The following is a 9,872-nucleotide window of genomic DNA, read 5'->3' on the forward strand; positions in this document are numbered from 1 at the left end:
CCAGGCTGGAGTGCAGTGGCACAATCTCAGCTCACTGCAACCTCTACCTCCTGGATTAAAGCAATTCTCCTGCCTCAGCCTCCCAAATAGCTGGGACTACAGGCACACGCCAGCACGCCCAGCTAATTTTTGTATTTTTAGGAGAGATGGGGTTTCACCATGTTGGCCAGGATGGTCTCGATCTCTTGACCTCGTGATCCACCCACCTTGGTCTCCCAAAGTGCTGGGATTACAGGCGTGAGCCACCGCCGCCGGCCTAAAAAGCCTTATTTTGTGTTTAGCCTGCTCACCTTAAAGAAAAAGGGGGATAGAATGCAACAAGAGCTTGTTCTTCAGAAATTAGCCATTCCCTATGACTTGAGGTCACAGCCAGATTGACAGGAATTGCACATGTGTTTTATGGAATCTCAAGTCATTACTCTTTGGCCTAACTTTCTATCAGAGAACACAGATTAGTAAGTTTTTTTTTTTCAGTATGCAGAGAAACAAACTGCAGTTTATAGAAGTCTGTTCAAAACTGCCTGCCTTTGCAGGCTAACCTCAAATTAACCAGGTAAAAAACTTAAGAATAAAAATCTTATCACCTTCTGGAGCAGCTGGCATTTTAGAGTATCAGCTCAAAGGACAATATCCAAATGGCTTCCAAAATGATTCTTCAACATGAATATTTTGAAAGAAGTGATTCTTCCCGATAGCCTCTGCTAGAGACCTGTGGATACATCATTCCTCCAAATTGGTTTTCTTTCCTCAAAGGCTTCTTTTTCCCCCAGACTTCCTTTTCTGACTGTTTTTGCTGAAAACAATCGTCTTCATGACATCTTGTATTGAATTAAGTTAATCAGTACCCTATTCACCTACACTGTCTTCATTCTTATAACGGCCACCTTCAAGGCTTGTTAGATACAGAGCCAAATACAGACAAGACATGAGCTGCTTCTCTTGAGAGTTGATTTACGATATAATTCTTCAAATTAACTCTTAGGTTAAAATATTACACCTGTGAAATTTCAGCCAGCGAAGAATTTTCCCACTAGTGAAATAATTTCTGTTGTTTTCCATTCTAACTTCAAGGTTTTGAAATTCAACCCAAATCTCAAAGCTGTAAGAGGAGCAATGCTTCCCCTGTGTGGCGGAGTTTGATATTTCACTTTGTGAAAACCAGATTTAAGCACTGTCAAGAGATATTTTTAAACAACTCATATTTTAATGTTCTTTTTAGACAAGAAGATTAGACCAAAAAGCCAATAGCAATTTTATAATATACTTAGAAAAATTTTCCTTTGCTTTTCTTCTAAGTTTCAGAATTTAGTAAGTAATTTCAGTCACTGTAAAAATTGAGAACATTATTTAAGGTTATTCAGTGCTCAAGGGGAAGGCAATGATAAGTTCATGTATCTCTCTAGATTTTCCATTTAATGAAATAATTACAAAAATAAAATTAAAGTAACATCTATGTAAACAAAGTAAAATTCCCATGCCTCAGAAAGTGGTGTATATGACATGCAAAAAAAATTGAAGTTGGAGTCCCGGGAAGAGAGTCAGCCTCACCTGCCTAAGAAGTTGGCCGGGCGTGGTGGCTCACGCCTGTAACCCCAGCACTTTGGGAGGCTGAGATGGGTGGATCACGAGGTCAGGAGTTCAAGGCCAACCTGACCAAGATGGTGAAACCCCATCTCTATGTTTAAAAAAAAAAAAGGAAGAAGAAGTTGCTCTTCAGAGCCCCTGAGACAGAGGGCAGCCTCGAGGGCCTTGTGGGTGACCTAAATGAAGACACATGCCATGTGACAGGAGCAGCACTTACCGTGGGAGATCCAAGGAGAATCACACAGAGACACACACTTGTCTCGAGCCTTGCTTCTCTGAGTGTGCTTCCTCAACTAGCAACATAGGCAATCCCCTGGGAGCTTCTTGGAAATTCAGCATCTCAACCCCACCTCAAACCCTACAGACCCACAGTCTACATTTTAACAAGATCCCTAGGTGATTCATGTGCACTTTAGTGTTTCAGAAGCCCTGGGATAGAACAACCGGAACAACTAATCCTAACTAGGAAAGAGGTGTCATGGTCAAAGAAAACATCTGTGGTTAAAATGTGAGTCCCAGAATCAAAGGGACAGAGGTAGGTATCCAAGCGGGTTTGCAAGCAGTTACCCAAGGACAATGGAGTGACTTCCAGGAGTAACAGAAGCACAAGTTGGCTGGGTGCGGTGGCTCACGCCTGTAATCCCAGCACTTTGGAAGGCTGAGGCGGGTGGATCACGAGGCCAGGAGTTCAAGACCAGCCTGTCTAATATGGGGAAACCCTGTCTCTACTGAAAAATACAAAAATTAGCTGGGCGTGGTGGTGCATGCCTGTAGTCCCAGATACTTGGGAGGCTGAGGTAGGAGAATCACTGGAACCCAGGAGGCGGAGGTTGCAGTGAGCCGAGATCATGCTGCTGCACTCTGGCCTGGTGACAGAGTAAGACTCTGTCTCAAACAACAACAACAAAAAAGAAGCAGGGGTTCATTTACTTAGCCATGATTTTTAATTCTCCTGAGCATTCTTGATAAGATAGCATGGAAGAAGTCACCGTAGGAATAGCAGTGGTGATAACAGTGGCAATACTAATGTTAACAAACACCTGGTAGGCACTCAGCATTGCTGGGCTCTGTGCTCAGGGTTTTATGTGCATTGTTTAATTGAACTCTGGTAACAACATTGAGTTGGTGAAACTGTAGAGCAGTGAGATTAGTCCTGTGCCCAGGGAAGGAGATACTGGCTGGAGAAAGCAGGATTTGAACCCCAAGTTCTTAGTCTAACATGGGCTAAGGCAAATTTGTGCCAGACATATATTAAATTAGTAAGGTCTTTCTCAAACTTAAGTGTATGCATGATATAGCCCAAAGTTCATCAAAATGCAGACCCTTGGTTCCCAATGCCAAACTTTTGAATCAGGGATTCTAAATGTAGGCCTCTCTTTTTCTGTTTTGTTTCATTTTTTTGTTTTTGAGACAGAGTCTTGCCTGTCACCCAGGCTGGAGTGACATGATCTTGACTCACTGCAACCTACACCTCCTGGGTTCAAGCAATTCTCATGCCTCAGCCTCCCAAGAAGCTGGGATTACAGGCATGCACCACCACGCCCAGCTAATTTTTGTATTTTTAGTAGAGACTGTGTTTCGACATGTTGGCCAGGCTGGTCTCACACTCCTGGACTCAAGCAATCTGCCCACCTTGACCTCCCAAAGTGCTAGAATTACAGGTGTTAGCCACCACACCTGGCCTGAATCTACCTTTTCAACCATTACCTGCAGGTGATTCTGAGATGAGAGGTCCAAGAATAATAAAGAAACACTGTCCCAATAACAGTGGAGAATAGCAGCTTTCATCTGATGCATAGATTGAGTTTATATGTGAGAAATTAGCTGCACAAAAGATTCTGCACTTAACAGATAGTTGAAAGTGGACCTTAGGCTAACATTCAGAGTTCACTACCTACCCTCCTGCGCCCACCTGTTGTTGTGCTTAGGCTAGAATACAGAATTCCACATGGAGGCTCTTGTTTTTATTGAGATACTTGGGAAAAGGCAGGAAATTTGAAGTTTTAAGGATATTTCACATCAGAATTTTTGCTATGGCCTCCGATTAGCATTTATCAGTACCTGCAGGGCATTCATTCACGGTGAAGAACACACACTACCATTTTTCTAATATTCAATTTCTCATTTTAAAATGAACTGACATTCTTCTAAATATGCTCACACTGTTTACATCGAAACTACACCAAAGCATAGGACTATAATAAAGGTATCCCAAAACACCTAAAAACTAACTGAAAACTTACACTCTTCAAAAGTCAAATATGTCATATTCTCTTAAGTACTTAAAATGTCTTAAAAGTAAACAAAATTATCATAAGGTATTACAGTAATAAATCTCCATAGTTGCACTAACACTGATTTTTAAGTGCCATTAGTATATATTTCAAAGGGCTTCTTCATAATCTCCATTGCATTCTTATCCTTATTTCTTTCTATGGATACTGTTGTAGGTTGTATTGAGCCTCCCCAGAATTTCTAGGTTGAAATCCTAGAATCTCATAATGTGACCTTATTTGGAAAAGATCATTTATCTATTTTATCTCATTTTCTCCTCATAAAACCCAGTGATTAACACTGCTGTTAGGCTTGTTTCCAGTTGAGTACCTTGCCCAAGACTATGCAGCTAATAGCAGGCAGAGGAGTTCACAGGGTCCTCCCACCTCACCAGAGTCCTGCAGTGAGCTTGTATGCTCCTTGCCCTGCTCGCTCTCCAGCCTCCTAATTCCTGCCCTGACAAGGCTCAGGAATTAACTATTCCTTGAACTGTTGAATTAAACACAGGTCACTGCTTTTGCCAATCCATCCCATTGCTCACCAGGAGTCCAGGTGGAGGGTGCCCTATTGCTCCTGGAAATCTAGCCCTTACTGTTAGAGGCAGGATCATTTTGTCGTCTGACAAACCTTGCAATTTTAAATGTTTCTTTTTCCTGAACTATGTAACCCACTGAGGTTTCCAGGATATATTTGGCTTGTAGTCCAAAACAACTGTTTGACATGCTGAAGAATGTTTTCTCACTTCTCCAGAGAAGAAAAAGTGGATTCTATTAAGATTATTTCCCTGCGGCTCGGTGCCACTTGGTGGCTCACCTCCCACAGCTGCTACAGGCAAAATTACATCCACTTTTTAAAATATCTTCCATGACAATGTTCTCTTTGAAAAATTAGGCCTGGGCCTCTGCCAAATGGAGATTTAATGTAACCAAAGATCTTAATCCAGCTAGAGAACAAAATTCACTGAAAACAGAAAGCAAACTGGGGTGAATGTGCTGTTTGCATTCCTACTGAGAAATAAGATCTGACACCATGCATATCTGGGACGGACTCCCACCAGAGCTGTGGGAATCTTGCTTCACAATAGGAAATCTAGTTTGAGAAAGAAGCCACTCTGTTTCTCTGTCTGCCAAGATGGAATCCTTCGATTCCTGATGTTCTCATGTTAATCCCAAAAGCAAGACTGCCTGGCAAACAGCACTGCTAAGATGAGGGATGAAAGTTCTAGAGAGGAAATGGAGACATTGTTAGGTGCTGGCTCCTGTCCATGAATTCACTGTGAGTCATGTTTTTTCTCCGTTGGTTCCAAACTCCAAACTGTTTGAGCAAGATAAATTAAAATTTTGGGAAATTACAGAAAATAAAAAATCAGATATAATCTCCAAAATATTACATGGTACCTGGCACTCTTTTAGTAAAACTTGAATCCATATTTAAGCTCTTTGGAAACTCTGAAATGACAGTCCTGATTAAAGCCCCCCAACAAAGTTCAAAGGAGAAAGAAAATAGTTTTTGAAATTATTAAAGAGCCAAGCCATTTGAAAACCTGTCTGTACTTTCAAGATACTAAATAATTTTCAAAATAATGGTCTATATACTCATACCTTATAAGGATATAGAATTCTCTACTATGAGCAAATAAAAAGCATTTTTAAAAATACAATTATAAATTTGTTCATGTAATATTTTTCATTTCTGCATTAGTGCTTTCTAAGATCATAAATCTCCAAAATGCAGAAACACATTGAATTGAGTTTCATGTTCATAACCAGTAAATTCCAGGAGGCACCTTTATCATCTGTTGCTTACAAATAAATATTTTATCCGCTTAGAGAAAGAGATACCCTGTGGCCCCCTAGATGAGATCATCTCAATGTATGGAGAGAAACTATCCATCTGACCCTGTAGCAGTTATGCAGTGTTGAGAGGAAAGTTCTCTGAGGGTTTTTTCCTGACACCTGGCATTCCCCTCAAATGTATGTGTCCTAGTTCAGAATTCCCTGTCTACTGGTAAGGTACATGCATGTCCCCATTCCATAAGCTTCAAATTCCCTTGTTGACTTCCTACAGAAAAGGGGGCTTAGGAGCAACCTTAATGAACTATTTGAGTCAAACATTTGGTGCTACAGCTTATTAGTAACTGCTGGTGCATAAGGAAGGAGCTGGAATCACTGTGCCCGCACAGGTCACAAGTGTGCTATCCAGACCAGAGCACTGGAACCAGACATCAGAGCTTCAGAGCAGCTAGATGCCAGCACTCAACACCCATGGAGCCGCTTCTGCTAATGGCCACAGTGGAGAACTTTGAAATGAGTGATTTCTATAGTATAGGAATTATTTCTCAATACAACTGTTATTTTTTTTTCTAAAAAAACCTCCAGGGATTTGTATTTAACATTGACTCTAAATCAGTGTCCTCAAGCTTAAGCATCAGCATCACCTGGAAATTTGTTCAAACACAGATTGGTGGGCCTCACCCTCACTGTTTCTGAGTCAGTCATTCTGGGGTGGGCCTGAAACTTTGCACATCCAATATGTTTCTGGGTGATTCTGATGTTGCTGGTCTGGGGGTTGCACTTTTCGAACCACTGCTCTGGTGGTTCGAAAAACAGCAACTTTTCGAAGCAAGAAAACCACTTGCTACTAACCAAAGCCTGCCTCCTATTTCTATGTGGTCTGTAATTGGCATAGACTGATACCTGACAGGATAAAGAAACCTGAAGAGCAGCGAGAGTCAGCCAAGTCAATTGACCCTGTCAGCAGAACTAAAGGCCAGCCCACCTCCCAGCTGAAACAGTGCTGACAATAGCAAGGACAAGGTGTAGCTCTGAGAGTTGTTTATGAGCAACAGTTGAACATACCTCTATAATCACTTGTCCTTAGAATTGGAAAAACAAACAGCTTTTGGGGGAACCATGTGTTCTTTTGCGGCCACAGACTAATGGAAGGAAGCTTCTGTTCTCATTTACCCCCCTTTTTTTTCAGGTAAGGACATATCAGCCTTGCAACCATATTAGAGTCTTTACTTAATTGTATTGGTCCATTTTCATGCCTCTATAAGGACATATTCAAGACTGAGTGATTTATAAAGGAAAGAGGTTTAATTGACTCACGGTTCCGCAGAGCTGAGTAGGCCTCAGGAAACTTACAATCATGGTGGAAAAGGAAGCAAACTTGTCCTTCTTCACACGGCAGCAAGATAGAGAAATGAGTGCCCAGGGAAGGGGGAAGCCCCTTCTAAAACCATCAGATCTCACGAGAACTCACCATCACGAGAACAGGATAGGGAAAACCACCCCCATGATTCAATTATCTCCATCTGGTCCCTCCTACAGCATGTGAGGATAATGAGAACTGCAATTCTAGATAAGATTTGGGTGGGAACACAGCCAAACCATATCATTCATTAACCTATTTCTTTTTTTTGTAATTAAAAGAGAGATGCTTAACTGAAAAACTATGTTATGGATTTAAACGAATGGCAGGCACTCTGGATCTCTCTCTCCTCACCCTTCTCCCTTTCTACGTCATGATTCCACAGCTTACCAGCTGTGTGGCCCAAGCCTCAGTTTTTAAATCTGTACAATAAGAATATAATACTACTTCTGAGGGCTGCCAAGAAGATTAAATGAGATAGAGAACGTTCCAGACTTAGAATGCAGCCTGCTGTGAAGCAAGCACTTCATGTAGTGGCTTCTGGAACGTGAATGTCTGCAAGTTCTTCAGATCTGCGAGTTGCCATCTTGTGTTATAATCTCAAAAGCAGAGTATCCTCTGCCTCACCCTGTGTGCCTGTAAAACAAAAATGTTCCATGGAGATTCCTGGGAATCTGGGGAAAAGCACGGCCATTCTCCAAATCGGTTCTGGTTGCCATTTGTTGTCTCTTGCTCCAGCCTTGTAGCCATGTGTTTAGGTCACATGCTACTTCTCGCAGCAGTTTCCTCTTGTACTTAACTGTTTTGCTCAAGGTGCCATCCTTCTTAGGGTGTCGCCTGGAAGACAGACGCCCCTTGACTATCAATATCTCATCTGGCCTACTGTTGCTTAGGCCACAGGGTTCCTAAACGACAGATTAGCAATGGTTGACAAAGTATTTGATAGGGCTCATGACTGAAAATTAATGAACCCACTTTACTTTAAACCTAAAAAGAATGTGTTAACATCTCATAGGGAGCTCCCAGAATATCAGGAAGGGCAGAGAATGAAAGCCAGAAACAATACCCAAATTATACTGTGAGGTGTTCAAGAAAGACCCTGTAGCCACTGCCTCTGGGCACAGACACCTGAGCTCATTGTGCACACCCTCTGCCAGACACGACCTTTCAAAGATTTGTCAGGGTTCCTCTGCAAGCTGATCATTTCCCCATCACCCTCGCTTTCATTACTTCACACCATACTGCCTTCTTCGCATCAGTGCTCTCCAGATTGAAGCCACATGTGACATTTGCAGAGTCCAAGCCACATATCAGTGTCCTGGTGGCAAAGAAGACTAGAAACAAGAGTTTCTCTTTCTACCATGTGGAGATGAAGCCGTAAACAGAGGAGGTATGATTCAAAGTTCTGGGAAGCAAGGAATCAAAACCAATATCCATACAGATATATGGGCCTCAGGACAGCCTTCCAGAGTCCCTTACCTACCAGTAAGGTGAGCAGAAGGGTGTTAGGAGTCCCACACGCCTCTGTCAGGCACAGAAGTACTTAGAGGGCTGGTGGATCCAAAGGGCCTGGTCGGAACAAGGGGAGAACAGAACACAGATGCTGATAATTGAAGCCCACTGTGGGATATTAGGACACTTCAGGAATAGATGGAAAAGATGCAGGAACATACATTGGTGTATAGCCAATACCCAAAGGCTACACACAAATCCCTTGAGCAGAGGCCACGTTGGGGAAGAGAATGGTACTTGGACCAGGTACCTATCCTGGAAACCAAGGGAGTAATGGAAGCTGCCGGGAATTCAGCCGCCCCAGGGGAAGATGAAAGCACAGGGGAAGGGGAGAGCTCTGTGTGTGACACAATACGTAACCCAATTGCAGGGTCAGTAACTTGCCGCTTGCAGAGTCCAATTAACAAGAGTGAGGCCTAATATAAAGAAAGTGACATTTTATGCCATAGCTCACTTAGGGGAAGAAGTACAGACTTCCTACCTTAAGGGTACAGCTTCCCTTCAGAGGCAGAAAGCAGGAGTTTTTAAAGGGGAGACTTGGCATCAATGGCATGCAGGACAGGGGACAAGCAGGGAGGGGTCTATGCGACTTGTTTCAGTGCCTCATCTACTGAGGGGTCCAACTGGTACCCTCACCGGCAGAACTAGATTGTAAAGTGGCTGCTGTCTCAAGGTGGCCTGCAGGTAGGAGAGAGTTTTGTAGCAGGCATATTTTGGGTTGTAAATTGACTGTTGTCTTTCAAGGCAATCTCCTGGTAGAAGATGTTTCTGCTCTGGAGCTCCTAAGCACATAGTTAGATAAGGTTGCCCTGCAAGGAGTGCCTGGTGAAGGAAAGGTAAAAGGTTATCATTGCATTCTAAAGAGCTAAGTAGGAAGTGTGGAATAGGAGAAAAGGAGAAAAAAGAAAAGAAGACAAAACATGAAAAAATAACTTTTTCTCTTAGAAACGTAGGGGTACTTGGTTACAAGAAGACCCAAGAAGCCCAGTCTTATATCATAAATCAGTGTTATCTTGAGTGTGTAAGTGTGAAAACGAGCAAAGACCAAGCAAATGAGAAAAACAAAGGCTATTTACACAGAGCTTGCTATAGCAAGGGATCAAGCACCGTCACTGTGTTTTGGCAGAGACCTAAAGGCAGGCAGATGAGTGGGAAACTTTATCGTGGAAAAAGTGACTTTGAGTGTGCTCTGAGTGGAAGCTGCTGGTCTGGGGGTGGCTGGCTAGAAGGAGCATCCTATGTAATTGGATGAGCGGGGTGGGGTGTGCATCCGGCTTCCTCTGGCTGGTCCTAAATTGGAAGTAGAGACAAAAATTAAGGAAGCTGCCAGCTATTGATCAAATCCTGGC

Source organism: Cebus imitator, unplaced genomic scaffold, assembly GCF_001604975.1.
Source record: "Cebus imitator isolate Cc_AM_T3 unplaced genomic scaffold, Cebus_imitator-1.0 Scaffold821, whole genome shotgun sequence".
Taxonomy (NCBI): domain Eukaryota; kingdom Metazoa; phylum Chordata; class Mammalia; order Primates; family Cebidae; genus Cebus; species Cebus imitator.